The 21,679-nt window shown below is 37.9% G+C and overlaps 1 pseudogene; it reads left to right on the forward strand.

Annotated features, from left to right (window-relative positions):
• The first annotated feature begins 114 nt into the window (after window positions 1-114).
• On the forward strand, window positions 115-21,294 carry LOC125164772 (beta-arrestin-2-like; annotated as a pseudogene).
• The last annotated feature ends 385 nt before the right edge of the window (window positions 21,295-21,679 follow it).

Raw genomic sequence — 21,679 nt, forward strand, 5'->3', positions numbered from 1 at the left:
TTTTGTTTCTTTATCTGCAGATTTATTTAATTAGTCTTTACTTAGTATCTATTCACTATCTGTACTGGTCTAACTACTGATGATACAAAGAAACACAGACTATTCCCTCGAAGAATGCACAAGGTAAGGGGCACATTCACAAATAATTATGAGGCAGTTTTGCAACACTTGGTACTGATTGCTAAGGTCTCTTTTATACCTAAAGTATGAGTTTTAATTAACTTATAAATAATTTATATGTAAATGAGTGTCTGAAGAATTTATTCTCTTGGGGCGCCTGGGTGGCTCAATTGGTTGAGCATCGGACCCTTGATTTCTGCTCAGCTCCCGATCCCAGGGTCGTGGGATCAAGCCCCACATTGGGCTCTGAACTGAGTGTGGAGCCTTCTTAATATTCTCTCACTCTCTCCCTCTACCTCTCTCCCCCGCTCACATATTCTCCCTTTCCCATAAAATAAAATTATAAACAAGAATTTATTCTCCTAAGGATTTAAAATATGTATCTGTGCAATTTATTTATATTATTAAATTGTAATTAACTGCATTTTAATCTCTTCCTTCAGAGCCATAAGACTCTAAGACTGAAAGTGGTTAGGAATGCATCCACTTCAATTTCTTCTTATATAGATATGGATTCTGGGAAACAGAGAGGCTAAGGGACTTGTTTTACATCACACAGCTTGTTATTGGCAAGGCAGGCCATGCCAACATGTTCCACCCTTCATAGACCTACTTGCCTATAAGGGCATTTTAGTCCTGCACATCTTCCCTCAACTGAGGTGCTAAATTCCAGAGCTCTCTCAGATTTATTGCATTTTTAAAAAATCTTCTCCAGAACTCTTGTGCTGTTTTGATAAAAAGAACTTTAATCTGTCTACTTCACAACTTCTGGAGATTATATAGTAATAGGTTAACACATACGTCTTTGGCCATGGAGGAAGGCTGACTATATAAACACTAAGACATACTGTTACAAGTTCTATTTCCATTTGTTATACATACAGCTCCTAACTGGAGTGAGATTAAAAAACACAGTTACTCACAAATACAAAAATTTCTTCATTATTCAAACCATGGTATTATTCTATTTTTTTATTAATAGTAATCCACAAAACATGTACTAGAGACATGGTTTTCTTTCACTGAGCTGTCAGGAGGAAGCATAGATTTCCAGAATATTGGCACCAGAAGGGACCTTAAAATACTCCTAAGTCAATCTCCACATTTTACAGATGTGAAAGGTGAAGCCAGTCTTACCCAAACTAAACCAGAGTCCAGCTTTCTGATTCCCAGGCAGTGCCCATGGCTAAATGAAAGAGCTTTGCTGGAACATTCTCAGAAAATTGTATTCTCGTTTTGATAATGAAAGGATGCAATTAAAGCTATTCTCCTCCAAAAAGATGTGCTGATATTTTGCTATACATCAGAGAAAAGCTTCCAAAGTCTCTCCTGCTCTCATTCATGAAGATATTTTCTCCTCAAGCCATTCAATCGGCCTACAAAGATGTGCCTGGATAATCAGTAAACATTCAATTTGTCTTAATGAAAGTCAGACAAAAGGGATGAGACTTCCATGTTTGCCCCAGTGATTTTCATTGATGTCAAAATGGTTTGCTATGGAAATTCCCTGAGCCATTGTCTTCTGCCCACGGATGTTTTTCTCAAAGTTTTCCAAGTTAAGGAAAGATGTGTGTAGACATGCTATGAACCAGAGCAGAAACCAGCAGGAAAGAGCCACCCGTCAGCAGTCCTGAGTACACTGATGCTCGGGAGCGGCATATGCGTCTTTCTGCTACTTCTCTTCCTTTACCCCCAAAGACTATGACATCTTCCTGTCTAAGTTTTCTTCATCTCTGCTCACGTTTCCGTCTAAACATCTACCCCTATCTTACTGTGGTCTTTCTTGTGTTTTCTTTTTCTGCAAGTATGGGTCCAAATCTATGTGAAAACAGGACAGTGTTCAGGCACTGCAGTATTCATGTCACATAAACGAATCATCTGAGAGAAAGAATGGATACTTCACTTTTATTCTTTATGTATTGATGTTATATAGACTTAGCTTTGCTCCACCTGTATTTGGAGTTGAGTGGGAAGCCTTTAGTTTATTTTAAAAATGGGCCCCTGCTGAGTAGCCTCACCTCTTTTGACCTAATTATGAAGAAAACACCTAGACCTTTTAAAAATATTCTGATTCTGACTCCCAGACAGACTGTTATTGAATTAGATCTGACCTTTGGGGCACAAACCCCTTAGGCAATCCACTTACTCTTTTCAGTGGGGTTTGCTGATATTTTCCTCTGGTTCTAATGTAGCTTAAACTCCTGTCTTTAAGACAGCTTTTAAAAAATTAGAGAGAAAGCAAAAAGCTAGCCTCAAGGCAAACAGTCCAAACTCGTCGCTTTGGCAGGCTGAGAAATCTCCATTTGGTTGTGGCAGCAAGCCTAATGAGAAGAAAGCCATTAATTAAATAAACAAAACATTGCATTTTGGTCAGAGGAACAATATAGGTAGCAGCGCATTAGCCCTTTCCAAACCCTTTCTAGGAGAGAATTACACCTGTTCTAAGGAGTTGGTTTTGTTTAACCTACCACAATTACTTCCAGAGAAAGAACTTCAGAGTATATGCTTGTGAATCATCAAGCTTCTCCTATACTTTGGCTTTATCTTAGAGGCTAAAGTTAACTGTAACATACTGACTGTATTTCTTCCGCATGAGTAGAGACTAAAAGAACTATCCCAATCTCCAGGTTTTAGGAGATACATCTCCTAGAACAGTCCTCTTGGCTTTTTCTTAGACGACTTCGCTTGTTGACTCCTATACCCTTGGTGTCTTGTGACCTACCCTGGAAAACTGGGACTACCCCACTCTGGGTCCTGTCTTCTCTCCACTGCACTAGTGATGGTGGAGACAGATGATGTAAAAAGCCTTGAGTGCTGTTCTTTCTCTATTATCTGGTCCCTAGCACAGCTGTGGTACCTCACTGGAACCTGGCCTAATGGTTTTATGCAGTCAGATAATTATTCACAGGACTTATCTTCATTGAGCACATGCTGGGGAGAAAAATAATAGCAGGATACAGGAAACATTATCTGCCTCAGATTCAAAATTGGCTTCCAGTGACTTGATTCTGGTTTATGTTATGAAAGGGAAATGAATAGTCTGCCTGTCGTTGTTATGAATGCTTTTGTTGAGCCCCTTACCCCATAACTTCACAAGCATACATTGGAAAACATAGGTTTTTCACACTGTTTTCCAATGATGGGGTTGAATCACAGAACCAGCTACATTTTCTCTGCTGGTCCTTGTTGGAAACCATGGCATGTATTTGTGCCATGGTATTGGGGGCGGGGCGGGGGGGAGTCCTGTCTGTATTTGAGTTTATGTGTTATGGCTCCAGGTGACCTTTGCTAAACATAGGAATATAACCTGAAAGTGGGAATACTGACCCACTGATCCCTAATGAGCATGATAACAAGTTTGGCTAAAATTAGGTAGCTTGAATCCAAAGCCATAAAGAGAGATAGAGAGATTTTGATAGAGGAGATGATTAAGAAAGATTTCTTGAAAGTTCATATTGTTTTAGGTAGTAAAAATAAAGACACTATACACTGAGGAACTATTGCACAAGATCTGGGACCCCGGACAATGCTTAGAGAAAAACAGCCAGGAGGTCTGGGAGGAGAGGAGCCACAGCAAAAGCTGGGAGATGAGGCGGGGGGGGGGGGGGGGTGGGGGGTGGGGGGGTGGGGGGGGGTGATGAGAAGTAAGATAAGACAGCACCAAAGGCAAACCTTGAGCCAAGCTCACCTTTGATTTGAATGTGAACTTTGAGGAATTCATAGGACCTTAAAACAAAGAGTAAATATTGTTCAGATACATTACTTAAAATTTGTATTTAGACCTTTTAAAAAGTCAAATCATCTTAAAACAACAAACATCTTGTAGCCAACTTACTAAAAGTTTTGATTCATCCTTCTCAAATGAAACAGTGGGACTATTGGCCTGTAAATCATCAGCATATGGTCACTTGTTCTACGGGGCACCGTAAGAACGGTCAGTACCTCCCATGGTCAATGTTGGGGAGGTACCTCCATGAAAGAGCCCTCTGCTTCACCACTAATTTAATGACTCCATGCTTCAATCCAATCCTAATTACAAAAACAAAAACCACATCAACTTACATACTCCAGCATTTCATATTGCAATATCTGTCTTCCTTAGGTTGTAGCCAAGATGAAAACACTGGCCAAAATGATTTGAAAAATAAAACTTATTTTACCTTGTGACCAAAGAGTAAAGAATCAGGTACCTAGGAGGAATGTACTTCTGTTTGAAGGAATGCTTTTCAGGTGGTGTTTTACGTCTGAAATGCTTTTCTGATGTTATTTTACATTTATACCTTCTATTGGATGTTCAAACATATTACCTAGTTAATTAAATCTTTTCACAATTTTGTAACACCTGTTTTCAGAGTGACTCCAAACAGCAGTGACATATGAGGTTTAGTCATGACCAAATGGGTCACAGTATACACAGAAGTAAAATTTCTAATAACATCAAATGTCCTAAATCAAAGAATGTTTTCCAATTTTTTGGTGATCTCTAAGAATGGAAATATAAACAAAGATTAAATTTCATCCCAAAATTGGCAAATGAGTTATCCACACACATGAATAGTCTTTAAAATGGTCTTTTAAATTTTTTGTTTAACATTTATTTATTTTTGAAAGAGAGACAGAGCACAAGTGGGGGAGGAGCAGAGAGAGAGGGAGACACAGAAGTTGAAGCAGGCTCCAAGCTTTCAGCCCAGAGGCCAATGCAGGGCTTGAACTCACAAACCATGATATCATGACCTGAGCCAAAGTCAGATGCATAACCGACTGAGCCACCCAGGTGCCCCCAAAATGATCTTTTAAATCATCCCAGGAAACTCAAGCTTCCTGCTTGGTGTGTATGCTCAGAAGTCCTCCAAGAGAGTGAAAAAGTAGTAGAAAGAGGCCCTTCCTGAGGAGAAAGGCTACAGGAAGCAGAATGTGGAATAAATAGGAAGGCATATTGGTTTCCTGTGGTGAATTCCTTCCTGATTTTCACACCACAGTACAAACCTGAGCTCCTGCTCCATTTTAAATTACTTCAAGCAGCTTCTACCACATTGGAGTGGGACTGTAGGTTGACTATAAATTTTCTGTTTTCTATGAATCTACCCCTCTTTGTTTTCTGTTTGTACTTTGTTCCTCCTCCCTACCCACCTTAGTTCTTCGATTCCAGTTTTGTGAAATCCACTTTAGGAAAAGTGGAGTTTGAAAGTAAGGAAGGACAAAGAAGAAAGAAAAGAGAGATAGAAGAAAGGAAAAGAGATGGAAGGAAGAAAGGAAGGAAGGAAGGAAGGAAGGAGGGGAGGAAGGAAGGATAGAATTCGCTTACTCATCCTATATTGACAGGACTTTCTTTTCTTTTTTTGCCAGTTGTTTTCCTTGCTCCAAAGAACATGTCTTGCTTGTTACGGTAGTTAATATGTTTCATTCAATAGAACTTTTTTTATTTAGTTTCTGTGTATTCCAAAAGTTAAAGCCAGAATTTGAAAAGTATTTTGAAAGCAGGAAAAATCACCCCTTCTGGTGTAGTGCTATTGTTATTTTTAAAAATCTCATTAAAAATGAAATAAAAGGTCCTGAAACTGATATAACACTGTATGTTAACTATACTGGAAGTAAAATTAAAAACTTAATTTTAAAAAAATGAAATAAAAGATGTTAATCTTTGGACTAGTAACAATTAAAAAAAACCTTTTTTTTAACATCTATTTGTTTTTGAGAGACAGAGACAGCCAGAACATGAGCAGGGGAAGGGCTGAGAGAGAGGGAGACACAGAATCTGAAGCAGGCTCCAGGCTTGAGCTGTCAGCACAGAGCCTGATGCAGGGCTTGAACCCATGAACCACGAGATCATGACCTGAACCAAAGTCAGGTGCTTAACCAACTGAGCCACCCAGGCACTCCAGGACTGGTAACAATTCTTAAACTACTGTTGTTTCTATTTGAAACATTATAATTGTAGATAGATTTTAAATATTTAGATGCAACTCCAATGTTCTTTCCCTGAATTCACGATTGATAAACATTGGAGTAAATATTTGTTTCATGTTTAGTTTGTATTTGTTGAAAAAAAGTAAGAATGGTAGAAAAAAGAAACCAAACACCACCGTTGTGCCTCTATTTGCATTGCCAAGGATGCTGTGGGCTCTGACTTTTTCACCTGGTCCAGAGGGACCCAGATCCAATTTATCCCACCCACACCCTCATGAAAAATTCATGTCTGCCCAGGTTTTCCTCACACCCTGTCCTCACAGGAAAAGGCTGGTGGAGGCTGCTGGGTGGCCTTGATCACACACACAGACAAAGCCTGTGCTGGATCTCACCCATCAAGGGGCACTCGTGTCTTTTTCTCACATCCCTGCTTCCTAGTTCTGCTGTTTCTCCTTCTAAAAAAAACAGGACTTGAACACATTAAAAAAAAAAAAAGTTTTGGGTTGCATGGGTAGCTCAGTCTGTTAAGCATCAACTTCAGCTCGCTTCACGATCTCATGGTTTGTGAATTCAAGCCCCGCATCGGGCTCTGTGCTGACAACTCAGAGCCTGGAGCCTCCTTCAGATTCTGTGTCTCCCTCTCTCTCCGCCCCTCCCCCACTCAAGCTCTGTCTCTCTGTTTCTCTCTCTCTCTCCCTCTCTCTCTCTCTCTCTCTCTTTCTCTCTTGAAAAAACAAACATTAATTTTTTTAAATTTAAATAAAGTTTTAAGAAACTTAAACATGTAGAAATTTTACGCAGTTATAGAATTTATAGAGATTTCTCACTAAAATAGATTTGAGTCTCTCTTAATTTACCTTCAACTTAATATTTATCCAATTTTGTTTTGAAGCTGAGTCTTGAAAGCTAGAATGTTTTTGAAGAGAAATGCATCTCACCTAAACATTTCAAGACATATTGAGATTCTTGATGAAAGCCATAATAAGGAATATGAAATTTGTTACCTGAGGCTTGGCTGTTGAGCTGAATTTTGTGCTGGTATTTTTTTAAGTCATAGGTAAATGGTAAGTTTTCCATTGTTTTATTATCCTCTTTCCTGTAGTAGTGGGCATGCATGTGAAGTTTGTGTTTCTTAGAATGGCTGGTTAAAAAAAAAAGATTTCTAGATATAAATTAACTAAGTCAGTAACTGTTATAGACTATGTTTTATAGCACATAATACACCGTATCCTCTCTAATATGAGATGACTGTGTGACAAGGTCTATGTGAGGTGAGTGGAGATTTTATTTATGCATTTGGGAAGCAAACCTTCATGTACTATCTTGTCATTACTAATTGAAGTGCAATCTTGTCATATCTAACTTGTTAATAGCTTCATATGTTCATTCTGTTTCTCCTTATTCATACTGTTTATCTTTAAGACTGGTGTTCAAAACTAGAGAAGTCATGGGGTGTTTGTTTTGTTTTAGTGAACAATTCTGGATTTACTAAAAGAGGAAGTCTGAAAGTGCTGATTAAGCAGTTTGATATTATTATGTTTATAAGCCAGATTCTCAAAAATTTGCTGTGGATCTTTTTCCTGCAGAAAATTATGTAACCAAGTCACAAAGTTGTTGTTGTTGTTGTTGTTGTTGTGTGTGCACGTGCACGCACCTGGTAAGTCTACCACGTGGTAACTACTTCATTTGCCCAGACTAAGAATTTAAAATATATTTGAGTTCTAGAATTTATATTAAGCTTGTGGCAGAATAGAAAAAAACTGTTAGCCTGACTGATACTTTTGAAAAAAATTAAATTATAGAAAACTTTGGCTATAACTTGTGAGTAACCTAGAAATCGTTATCTATAAGTGGATAATAAACAGATGCATCAAAAAACAAATTAGTTCTTCCTCTGAGGTTTAGGTTTTCAGCTGGGGGTGATTTGCTTCCAGAGAACATTTGGAAATGTGTGGAGGAGGTTTTTGATTGTCATAATGACTGGGACAGCCCCAGGCATTTAGTGAGTACAAGGCCAGAGATGCCAAATAACCCTCAATGCATACAAGACATTCTGACTCAATGAAGAACTCTCACATCATAATGCCAACAGCACCCCTGATGATGTCCCTATTCTTAATAGGTCTGACACGTGGAAAATATTAGAAACTGGACTGGATAATCTTTTTCTTCTTCTTCTTTTTTCTTTTTTTCTTGCTTTTTTTTTTTTTTTTTTTTTTTTTTTTTTGTGCCAATATAGACTCAGGCCAATGAAATGGACTAAATAGTAAACAGAAATTTCTTTTTCCTAAAATTGTAGCTAACACCCACTGTAAGCAATTAGTAATTTAGATTCTCAATGTTTGTGCCAAGGGGTTTGATGGGTTTATGTAAGGTGGTAACATACTGGAAACAGTTTAAATCTTACTGTAGCAAAATAGTGCTAGTATCTCAGAAAACAAAAGATTTCTTGTAATTTCAAGTGCTCAAAATTGGGACAGCTGGAGGTTTAATAGCTTTGGACTTGAAAATAGGATTTAAAACTAAAGTTGAACCTGTTAACAGCCTAGACATCATTGTTTACACTGATGATGGAATAAACATAAGAAACTCTGGAAATCTATATAAATACCAAGGAACAGGATAAAATAAGCTATGTATTTAGTTCAGCCTTGGACAATTAAACCTTTTTATTCTTTGTTTTTTCCATCAAGAAGAGCTATGGTGGGATTCATATCTTTTTTTAAAATTTCATCAAATGTTTAACTTAATAATTTTTAAGTTGAGTAAGTTGATTTTTTCAAGTGCATTAGAGCAATATCCCTTAAAGGCAACACCAACTTATTACATTCTTTTTTTCAAGTTTTTAGGATGTAATTTCTCAGCTGTGATAATGACCCAGAGTCCAGTTCTTTATTACAGAACTAAAACCCATGAACATCTTGGTTAATCTCCTCGTATATGTGTAGATGTGGGTACTTTCATGCAACAAGTCTCTAGCTTTAAAACCTGTATAATATGAAAAGATCCCTTGTGAGCTTTCCAAAAATTTTTATAATCTTCTGTGATATGGTTGGGTTTTAGTTGTGTATTTCTCTGTTTTCAACTTTTTGAGTTATTGCTGGAAATCAAAGTAGATAGTAGTTTTTAAAAATTACAGTTTACCCTTGAACAACATGGAGTTAGATGCCAAACCCCCACACAGTCAAAAATCTGTATATAACTTTTGATTCCCCAAAAACTTAACGACTCGTGGCCTACTGTTGACCTTTGACCAGAAACCCTACTGATAACATCAATAGTCAATTAACATGTATGTTGCATGCTATATATATTATATGTTATATTCTTGCAACAAAGTAAACTAGAGAAAAGAAAATTATATTAAGAAAATTGTAAGAGAAAAATCTCCAAAAAACTTGACAATATATTTATTGAAAAAAATGTGTGTATAAGTGGCCCATGCAGTTCAAACCCATGTTGTTCAAGGTCAACTGCATTTGAGTTTTGACTAAGTTCAGGCTATTACATTACAGTTGGTCGAACTGCACTTTAGTTCTATTAGGAAACTCTTTGACATTATCTTAAATAATTTTCACAAAAACCATCTAGGCTCAGCGCTATTATTCCCAAACTACAGCAACAGGCATTTAAATAACTGGGTCCCAAGATCTAACGTTTGGAAAAGAGCCTTGTAGTCTGAAGCTCTTCCTGTGATAGTATATAATCTTGCTATTTTCATTTAAATGTGACTGCCTCACATTTTAGCTAATAAACACATTAAATAAAATCATGAAACTACTGGGGCACCTGGGTGGGTCAATTGATTGAGCATCCAGCTTGGGCTCAGGTCATGATCTTGAGTTTAAGCCCTGTGACAAGACTGTGCTGACAACTCGAAGCCTAGAGCCTGCTTCAGATTCTGTCTTCCCCTCTCTCTGCACCTCACCCTCTCTCACTCTCTCTCTCTCAAAAATAAATAAACATACAAAAAACCTAAAGACAAACAAACAAGAAATCATGAAAGTACTACAATGCCAAAATTTGAATCTAAAAAAAAAATTTGAATAAGGGTTAGAATCCTTTCTCATTCCATATAGAATAAATAAATTTATAAAATTTGACTTTCTGGTTCTCCTTTGGGTCCTGAGGCCCTGCAAGACAATGTAAAAATAATCGTTTTCAAATTTGTTTTCTTTCTTTTCATCCTTCTTTCATTTCCTTTCATAATACATTAATAAGAATTTAAATCAAGATTTGAATGATACTACAAATATGTTATAAAGTGATCAGGAGAATTAAAGTAATTTAATTTTTTGCTTGTGAGAATCATCCCTGGTGTTGTTCTTCACTTTTTAGAAGTCATATCAAGTTTTGTGATTTGGTAGAAACACAGTGATTTATAGAAAAATATGTTAACATCTATGGTAAAATATTTTCAGTTTTAAATCTGGTTAAAAAGTTTCTAGACTTTTTTTAAACACAGTTTTTGTGCTTGTTTATTTTTTTTTAAGTCATTGTATCTGTCAAAAAAGAGAAAAGATTAAATGATAAAAAAAAAAAGAAAAACTGGCATAAAAATAGGGGACTTTCAGTTTTGCTGAAAAAATAAGCAGAGTAATGCAGGGTAGTTGGAGGTTGAAATGAGGGTAATTGTTTTATTTTGGTTTGTTTTTGAAATTGGAGAAATGGGAGCATGGATATATGTCTATGGGAACCGTTAACAAAGAGAAGGGAGATCTGTCAGAGGAAAATTCCTGATTCAGTCAGGAGCAGACAGGATCTGGGACACTTAATTCCACTATAGAGTTCGAAGAGACAATATGGAACACATCTCAGACTTATTCCATCTGAGGAGAGAGAACGTGTGAAAGTGTGAGCATCTTTCTACCAGATCCCCAACTGTCCAAGGCTGAGGGCTACTCCAGCAGCATTAACTCCCTGGCATTTCTGGCTTGACTTTTGCATAGGCTGAAACTTCCCAGGGTCATTAACGAGCCTCAGGTAGGGAGTAGCAGAGATTTCATTAAGCAGGCTTCAGTGTGTAGGGGTGAGCTAAAGGGATATGGCAGGTCACCCATTGCTATTGCTACCCCCACACTCTAGACAGCAGACACACTAAAAACTAACAGTCATGTCTAGTTCAGTAACCAGTTGCATTGTTCCCAGAAGAGCTTTATAAATCAGGAACTTAAAATACATCAGCCAAATTCAAGACCTTCTATCTTAAAAGCCTAATGCGTTTTTATGAAGCCCTCTACAAGCTTACAAAGGCCAAGAACAAAAAATTTCTTTAACATAAGTGAATAGTTATTTGTAATATCTGTAATGTCACAAACTAAGAGAAAAACAAGGCACCCGTAAATCATAAGATGGGAGTGTCAACATGAAAATTATTCAATCCATTTATTTTTTCAAATGACACTAAGTTTGGTTGTTTGCCTGAAGACTGACCCATTTCCTGCTCCATTACTCTTTGATACATTATAGTCAAAGATCCATCCTTATGTTGGTGAAATACGTTGCACTTGAAACAAGCCCAGTTGTGGCCTTAACACTTTCTTTATCTGTTGTCCTTAATAAAACCAGGCTCTCTTTTAAACTTTCACCAGTGGTAGCTGCTGCTTACCAAGTGTACCAGAAGGTCAAGAAATAGAAGTTGGTGTTCTTTCCTGCACTCCCACCCCATCTCTTCTTCTAGACCATAAGTCTTGCCTTTCTTCTAAAATTCTATCTTCTTCTGTGGATTAGTTCAACCTCCAATCCCACCATGTAGTTTTTAGACCACTCTCTTTCTCACCTCCCAAGGGAAACCTTCCTGATTCCAGACTCTGCCCCTGCACTGCCAACCTGTATCTTGCCTTCATTACTGTTAATATTTGTGATTATAATAAAATTACAAATTTATCTATACATACTTGCTATTAGTACTTTAGATGGCCCTCTAAATTCTAGTAATTTACATTAAGTTTTTAAATTTGATTCTTGTGATGACTACATTTATTCCACGTTTACAAATGAAGACAGTGAGTCTTGGTAAGGTTAAGAAATTTGTCAATATCACACAGTTAGAAGGCTGTGAGCCCATCCATGGTCCACTCAAGCCGACCAACTTCAGAACTTGCTCTTCTACCCACACTGCTTCACTGCCTCCATAGTATTTTAACTTGTTTTTTCATTATTGTTTATTGTTTATCTTCTTAAAAGACTCTAAGCTTTTGAAAGAAGGGGTCATATGTACATTGCCACCTACCTAGGTCCTAGACTCATGCCTAACACAAAACAAGTGTCTGATTCACATTTGCCAAATAAATGAATAAATAAACCAGTTACTACCCAATCCTGCATTGCTAAATAACTAAAGGGATGGTTGATAGGTTGGTGATGGGTCAGTGGTTTTATTTTTCTATGATATAATCAAGTATATTGACTAAAACAGACTCGCAAAAAATAAACTACTTCATACTAATCCATAGCACATACATGTAGATTATGTTTAAAAATTGCCATAGGCAAGTAAACATCTCAGTTTAGATGGATTGGAAAAAGGCTAGTTTCAATTAATGAAGTATCCTTAAAGGAATGGAATTTTATTCCCCAAATGTATATTGCAATAAACCAAGGAAATAAGATTTGCTTAATGGATATAAATAAATAAATGGCTTTTCAAAAAAAAAATTTAAGTATCAACACACAAGCCCAATATTATGTTAAGTGTTATGAAGAATATACAAGGAGAAGATCTAAACTGTTCTTAAGTACTTTACAATCTGGTTTGATACATGAGACATAATGAGCAGACCAAGAAAATGTCTAATCAATGGCATTTTCTGTGACGCAGATAATAGCCTTATAGATACTCTAATCTGGAACTTGGCCTAGGGGCTGGAGAGGTGAGGAAAGTTTAGAGTACGAAATGGGATTTGGCTGAGAGCATATAGGTTTTTCATGAGTGGGTTGAAGAGATTTTAGGACAAGGGCAGGGGAGGATAGAGAAATGAGCAGACAAGTGGAAAGTTGACGAGTATAACAGAAAGGCAAGTTGCTTGCCGTGAGAACAGTTTGTGGTAGGAAAGAATTACAACACTCTGTTAAAAACCAGCTGGCTGATGGAAAAGGGCGATTATCAAGCTGAGCATTTAGACTCAACATAAGAGAGTTATTGTGGATTAAGAGCAAGAGTGTGGATATGATAAACAGAGGGTACTAGGAAACAACGCCAACATAACTTTTAGAAGGGGCTGAAAGTAGAGAGATCAGCTAGGAGACTATCATAGTTACTTAAACATGAGGTGGAAGGAGCCTGGATTCTAGATAAGACAGGAGGAATCAGAAGGAATAAAGAGATATAAGAAAGCCCATGAAGGCAGAGTTGAAAGGGCCTGTTGACTGGGCATATAGATCTGGGGAAAGGAAGAAATAAATGGTGACCTCAAGGCTGTAAATCAGGAGAACTGAAAGCTCAGATTTAGAAACACTGCTCTGGGAATGCCTGAAACCATAAACATGAGATTTCTGAAGGCTTTTGTAAACATGAGAAAGAAACTTAATGTAAAAACCTTAGCTAGAAATGTATTTGGGAGTGAAACACAATTTAGAAGTTATTTTAAGAAATAGATTATGGAAAGATTTTTAAGATTATAGAGAGGTTTTTGAAAATTTTCTTAAAATAAGAAACGGTCTCCTTACAAGGGTGTACTGACTATAGTGGAATTGGTATTTTTACCTGCTAGAACTCAGACGTACCTCAAAAATGTAACTTTGTTTTCTGTGAGTTCTTCTTGCCTTCCTGACCCTAACTCAATGACTGAAGAAAAATATTTTGAACTTTCAAATTAATATTCTTATTCAAGGTAAATATTCAGTCAGCTCAAAATTTAAATTCCTATCAGTTTTATCTTTTGGTCTGTCATAGGGTTTCTTTTCTACCTTCTCTGTTTTCAGATTCATCCAAACACTCATAGAGGTGGTGGGATGGGGCCTCGAATCCACAGACTGTCATTTCACACCACGTTGGCTGCCACGGTAATGGGCTTTGTCCTAATGACTTGCTCAGCATCTACAACTGGCATTCATTTTGAACGAGTCTTTCTATTTGGTCTTTAGAGGCTTTATGCTGACACCCACCATGAAACATGTGTTCCTTGCCATAGCATCTAATCAAGGCCTTTCCTGTTCTATCAGAGTTTTCTCAATAGGCACACAAGAGCTGAGGATATGACAAATAGGCTTCCCACAATTAGGAAAATTATCCCTGGTCCATTTACTTCCTGCAATATTCCTGCTTTCTTGTTGGCCTGCCATATTGTTTGTGACACCATTCTGAATTCAGGGCTTCTCTGAAAGCTTTATAATCGTTTCCATCTATGTCCAAGGTATCATAGTTCAAAGTCCAATATTTATTTGGACTCACAATTTGTTTGGATATATTTTGCTGCACCCTAGGTTTCAACTCTGCAAGACAGAGTGTGTTACCAAGATGTAATGGTATACTAGAGCCAACTTATATATACCAGCTCATGAAAGTTTAGGAATGCTGCCAGCTAGTTGTTAAAACCAGACTTTATTTTAAATTAAATTATATGAATTTAGGTTTAAATTAATTAAAAACAAAAGCAATAAATACTCCAAATCATCGCATCCTTATCATCTTAATACATTTTTACTAACTTTATCAGCATTTTAGTAGTAAAATAGACTTTAATAATACCTATGCCCTTGAGGTTATTTATGTATATTTTCTCTTTCTACCTCTGTACTCAATAATATCCGGTTGGTAGCTTGAAATTGTCCATAACGTGAGTATTTACACCACAGAAATTGGAAGATGCTACAATTATTAAACATTTACCAGCACACCACTCATGAGCAGAGCTCATGACTCATCTCTTGCCCATTATTTCCTTAAATTTTTCATCTCCTCTTCTTCTCTTCTTTTCAGTGGTCTACAGGCTTTATTACTATGGTTTCAATGTGTGACAAAACTTGCCTTTGCATCCTCCTCTTTTACTAGGTCAAAAAATGCAACAATGGCATTTATTATTTATTAATAAAGAAGGGCAGCAGAGAGCCTGGACTTTAAAAAATATATATTGTCCTTATTGCTTGACTACTAACTTGCTTTCCAAATGTCTTTCTAATAAATAAAAGGACAGATCTCAGCCAAGACTCCAAATCATCCCAAACTCTTAATTAATAGGGTTCCATTAGTGAGGATTTATTATAGCAACAAGTAGTAATAAATTGTCTGTCTTGAGTTCTGAATAATTCACAGTTGCAAATGTACTTCCATATTTTACTACCTTGACATTTCTCATAACTTTCTTAGTTTCTGATGGTAGTAAAGCTGCTTTAACTAGTAATTAATGAACAGGAGTAATTGTGTTCCCTTGGCATCTTTAACAAATGGAGTCACCTTAGCATGGCAGTGTAAAAGCAGAGGATTTTCTGTGCTTCTGTTCCCACAAATGGTACAGAGGAGGTAGAGGATTGCTTCATCAGTCACCAATAATCATTTATAAAATTGGAGAAACCACAGACTAATGAATGTTTCAGCTTCTTCTAGCTCCTACATTCAGCTAGAAGAAGGAGCTAGAAGAAGCTGAAACATTCATTAGTTGCTAGCCCAATTAAGCTATAGATTAAATCTCTATTTTTCTCACTCTGTTGATTAAATGGCCACTTTGCCAGATAGAATTTAAACGAACAAGCATTTGGGAAGTATATTTATTTCTAAATTCTCTGATGAAGTGATTCTAGTTCCCGAGTAATGCAACATTTTCCAAACAAAAGAAACTTAGAATAACAAAGTTTCACTTATTGGGAGAATGCTAGAATTTTCCCTGAACATTAAGGGAAAGTGGCATTTCTATTATTGAGACAAGGAATCTACGTACTCTGGGGGTGTTTCTATATTGATGCCTTGCAATTATATAGTGCTTTTTACTTTTATTCTTCAAAAGAAATAATGCACAGTTCATCTGGGAAGATCATTCTTGAGATAGAGCATTACGTAGGTAGTACTGTTCACCTCGTTTTGCAAACTCTGAGTTCTAAAACCTTCACTCAAATGGTTAGTAGGGTCTACCCATCCAGGTATCACATATAGCAATACTTGAAGGTGTTAATTTAATCTCAAGAATTTATCAAGAAAGCAAATATTTGTGGAAATGATTGAAGCGGTATTCAGTAGTGATAATGTTGCCATATGTATATTATACCAAAAAGAGAAAAACAAATAAATTTAATGAAAGAATTAACTAACCTGGAAAAACATACATTGATAAGATTCTCATAACGCCTGCTGATAACCCAGGATAGTTAGAATAAATGATCTCACGTCATCTGGGTTTGTCTCATGGTGATTTTCTTTCCAATCTTCTAAGATGGGAGAGATTGTTTTCTTCTCATCCCTTATTAATAACTGCAATTATTTCTTTTTGCTCATGCACTTACTTAGAAGCAACTGAGTGTTTATTACATTTCTGCAGATGTTTGCCACCCGCTAAAGTGCTCTACAAAAAGCTAATTGCCTACTTTTCTGTAATGGAAATAGCTGCATCTTGTTTTAGCTCTATGTTGTTTTCTTACCTAATTGCTCTATGATACTTATCCCTCTGCCATGATGTAAACATTCTATGTGTGAAGAGCTTCTCCATTTATGTGGTCAATAGAAAGTGTTACATTTTCCCTAGAGATATGAGGTAAACATGGCTCTTTCATATCACTTATGGTCCCAATGGTCTTTTTGTAGACAATCCATCAAGCAACAATGGTAGCAACAGTTTAATGCATCCTTGTTTAACTATTTCATGTTCTGTATCTTTTATGCCACAATTTCCTTGCATATCAGTGGGGCTCATTTACTTTTGACAATTCTCCAAATGAGTAGTTAAGGCGATTATCATTTCCTTATTTTACAGATGAGGAAACTGAGCCCTATAAATATTAACTGATATGTCCAAGGTCAAATAGTTGGTGACTGAGCTAGTATTAGAAGACAGTCTTCCTATGGAGAAATGTATATGATATGTCATCAAACGAATTTTTAAAATACAGAAAATGGGAAAATACACATAGAGATTACATGCAGAATAGAATATTAATTGAAAACATACACATATATGCACACAAAAAAGAAATACTGCTCAAAAAGCATATTTCATACATATCAAATAGTCCATAATAGATAATGTTTACAGAGAGAAGTAGACGTGGTCCTTGCGACACTAGAACTAATAATCTAGTGAAAGAGACAAGTGCCAATAAAATAAATACAGAAATAAATCTATAGTAACACATTGTGAAAAGTGTAAACAACAACAAAAAATACAAGGTGCTATGAATAGCAGCTAATTTAATATAAATGGGGGTTGATTAAACACTGAAAAAGTTAAATGAGGTAGAAAACAGAAAGATGACTACGGATTAGCCAGGTGAAGATGGTGGAAGATTTTTTAATTTCTTTTTTTACTTTTCTGACTTTCCAAATTTCTACAAAACAGAAGTGTTACTTTACCAATCAGAAACTATGCATATGTGAGTTTTGATTCTCTCTCTCTGGCAGAGTATTTCCTATCAAAACAAACCTCCTAGAAAAGCAACTCTAAATGTTGAAATTAAAAAGAGAATAGGGGCACCTGGGTGGCTCAGTCTGTCAAGCGTCAGACTCTTGACTTTGGCTCAGGTCAAGATCTCATGGTTCATGAGTTTGAGCCCCACATCAGGCTCTACGTTGGCAGAGGGAAGTCTGCTTGGGATTCTGTATCCCTCTCTCTCTGCCCCTCCCTCGATTGCTCTCTCTCTCTGTCAAGACTAAACAAAACTTAGTTTTAAAAGAAAAAAAAAGAGAATAATCAGGGCAAGAAATACTTTAGCAACAAAGAAACCTGAGAAAAGGAAAATCCACTGCAGTAAGAGAAATTCTCTACTTTTCCTTTTTTTAAAAAAAATTTTTTTAAACATTTATTTATTTTTGAAACAGAGACAGAGCATGAACAGGCGAGGGGCAGAGAGAGAGGGAGACACAGAATCTGAAGCAGGCTCCAGGCTCTGAGCCATCAGCCCAGAGCCTGATGCGGGGCTCGAACTTTCTGACTGCGAGATCATGACCTGAGCTGAAGTCGGACGCTTAACCGACTGAGCCACCCAGGCGCCCCTCTACTACTTTTCCTTTTAAGGAATTTTCTGATATATAAGTGCTGCAGGCCAGAATCCTAATGAAAAGCAGCAGATCAGAGCTTTTTCGTACTTCACAGTGCTCGGAAGACAAAAGTTAGTAGGATGTTGAAGAGAGCCAGAACTCAAGAGATGGGTAAAGCTGTTGGGAGGTTTTAAAGCACTTCTCAATAGTAACCGATAGAACAGGCAACTCAGTAAAGATATTGAAGATTTGAAGGTTGCTTTTAATAAATTTGATCTAATTAAAATAGATAAAAGATTATAAAACTTCTTTATACACACTTTTCAAGTACATGTGAAATATTTACCATATATTGGTAAATGATCATATGTTGAGTCATAATGCAAGTCTCAATGGTTTAGAGGGATGGAGATATATAAATATAATCCCAAACAGTAGTGGAATTTAGCTATGCTTATGTATTCTGAAATATTTGGAAGCAGTGTGCCTGGGTGGCTCAATTGGTTAGGTGAGTGACTCTTGATTTTGGCTGTGGTTGTGAACCCAGAGTCGTGGGATCAAGGTCTGCCTCTCTCTCCCACTCCCCCACCTTCTTTTTCTCTAAAATTAAAACATATATATGTTTTTTTTAAACAATATATATACATATATCACAGTTACATAGTTATATATAACTATACACACACAAACACACACACACACACACACACACACACATGTATCTCACAGTAAAATCTTGGATTGCAAGTAATTTGTTCTGCGAGTATTCCACAAGACAAGCGAACATCTCTAATAAATGTTAATAAACAAGGGATGTCTTGCAATACGAGTAGCATGTGATGCCAAATGTCACATGATCACAGCTGAGCCAATGGTTCTTCTCTCTCTCTCTCTCTCTCCCTGAGGGATTGTGGGTGACTGTCTCCTATGCTCAGATGCTGGGCCTCAGGCCGTGGTGTTTGACAGAAATCAGTGATATTTCAGAACATTGGAAGGTGCCCACAACTGGCATTAGTGTATTTTTTGTCACTTCAAAGCACCTATGAACAGTCCTTTGCTTTTCCATACAAGAGTAAGCTTAGGAATGCTTTGCTTCATTCTAGGTCAAGCTGCCTGCAGATATAGACCCTTTCCTCTGCTGCCTTATTGCCAGGTACATTAAATACAGTATATAGCAAGATCTTATTAATTCTGCACTGTAGTCAACGTGCTATGTGAGCATAGACAATAGCCCCCATGCAGGAAAATATTGAAAAAGAAAGGTGGTAAGAAGAAGGAGATGATTACTGTGGAAGCTAAGAAGGAAATCATCGAGAAGTACGAACAAGGTATGCGAGTGGCCAAAATTGCAAGATTTTATAAGAAGTCTATGTCTTCATCTCATCTGCAGAGGAGGAGGAGAAAAAGGCAGGGGAATACCTCACTTCAAATGAGATTAGGGAGATATGTAATATGGGAAACGGTGCAAAATGTTGTAGAAAAGCACCACCCAAATAAGGCTGTAACAATGCAAGCGATGAATCTGTTAAATAATAATGCAATGTCTCATTTCCATGAAATCCTCAAAAGGAGGCAAAAGCAAGTGTCATTGGATAGGTTTCTTGTGTAAAGTTGCACAAAAAGAAAAAGATTCTATTTAACCAATAGATAGCAGTGATTCCATTAGTGAAGTCGTCCTACAAAATGACCCTCCTCTCTCTTGTCTCCCCACACTGGTCGTGAAGGGTTTCAAATGTAAGTGCAGGTTAATTTGTTTATTTTTCTCTATATTTTGTATTTTTTTATGATTTTGTATTATATTACAGTATTGTAAATCATTTTTATATGAATATTTTTGGGTTGTGAAACGACTCATCTGAGTTTTCCATTATTTCTTATAGGGAAATTTACTTTGATATACAAGTGCTTTGGATTACAAGCATGTTTCTGGAACAAATTATGATGGCAAACCAAGGTTTTATTGTATATATATTTGGAAGTAGAGGGCATGCATGCATAGGCAATGGTTGGGGAGGAGCAAGAACTTGGCAGCAAGCTGGGAGACTAGGAGCCAGGGACCCAGGAACCCCTGGGGCACCTGATGTGAGCACCATGGGGAGAAACCTGGCACCAGGGTCTCCAAGAAGTTGAGCCCTAACTGCAAGCTCACCATGTACTTAGGCAAGTGGGACTTTGCAGACTACCCTGGACAAAGTGATGACGTGGTGCTTATGGACCCTGACTACTTGAAGGACCAAAAAATGTTTGTGACCCTCACCGATGCCTTCCACTATGACCGTGAGGACCTGAATATAATACCCCAGAATCTGCCCTGCTTTGTCACACTGTAGTCAGACCCAGAAGACACAAGGAAGGCTTGTGGGGAAGACTTTGAGATTCGAGCCTCTGTGCTAAGTCACTAGAAAAGGAAAAGCCACAGAAGGAACTTTTTGTGTCTGGTGATCCAAAAGGTGCAATTTCCACCAAAGAAACCAGGCACTCAGATTTCAGTAGAAACCACACTTCACTTTATGTCTGACTGCTCCCTGCACCTAAGGCTTCCCTGGACGAAGAGCTATACAACCAAGGGGAGCCCCTCAACACCAACGTCCCTGTCACCAATTCCACCAAGACCGTCAAGAAGACCAAAGTCTCTGTGAGACGTCACGCCAACATCTGCCTCTCAGCACTGCCCACTACAAGTGTCCTGTGGCTCACATTGAGCAAGATGACCAGGTGTCACCCGGTTCCACCTTCGGAAGGTGTATATCACACCACTGCTCAGCAACAACTGGAAGAAGCGCGGTCTTGGCCTGGATGGGAAGCACAAGCACAAGGACACCAAAATGGATTCCAGCACCATCGTGAAGGAGGGTGCCAAAGAGGAGGTGCTGGGAATCCTGGGGTTCTACAGGGTCAGGGTGAAGCTAGTGGTGTCTCGTGGTGGGGATGTCTCCATTGATGTGCCTTTTGTTCTTATGCACCCCAAGCCCCATGAGCACATCACCCTCCCTGGGCCCCAGACAGCCGCGCCTGAAGCTGATGCCCCTGTGGACCCCAACCTCATTGAATTTGAAACCAACTATGCCACAGATGATGACATCGTGTTTGAGGACATTGCCCAGCAGCCACGGAAGGGGATGAAAGACGAGGACCAGTTCTGCTAGAAGGGAGCTGCAAGGAGGGGGCGGCTGGTGCAGGGAGAAGGAGGGTCCCAGGCTCTCTGCCCTCCCTCCACTCAGCAGCTTCCTCAGCTATCCTTCTCCCCACCTCCCTCCCTTACCAGTTTCAGCCAGACACTCTCTGAACCCATTTTTTTGTTGGGAATGGGTATTACTTTTTTGACTCTGGCTATGTTTCCCCAACCCCACCATGGGTGGCAAGTCATGTTCAAATCTATATTTTTTGGAGGGGGGTGCTGAAAAGGGGAGTGACCGTAGGCAAAGTGGGGAGAAAGAATCTCACATTCAACACCCCCAACACCCCTGTCATCACTCTTCCTCCCTTTTCCTTCAACAGGAAAGGCTGAGGTGGGATGTGGGGGGAGAGGGT

Source organism: Prionailurus viverrinus, chromosome A1, assembly GCF_022837055.1.
Source record: "Prionailurus viverrinus isolate Anna chromosome A1, UM_Priviv_1.0, whole genome shotgun sequence".
NCBI classification, from domain to species: Eukaryota; Metazoa; Chordata; class Mammalia; order Carnivora; family Felidae; genus Prionailurus; species Prionailurus viverrinus.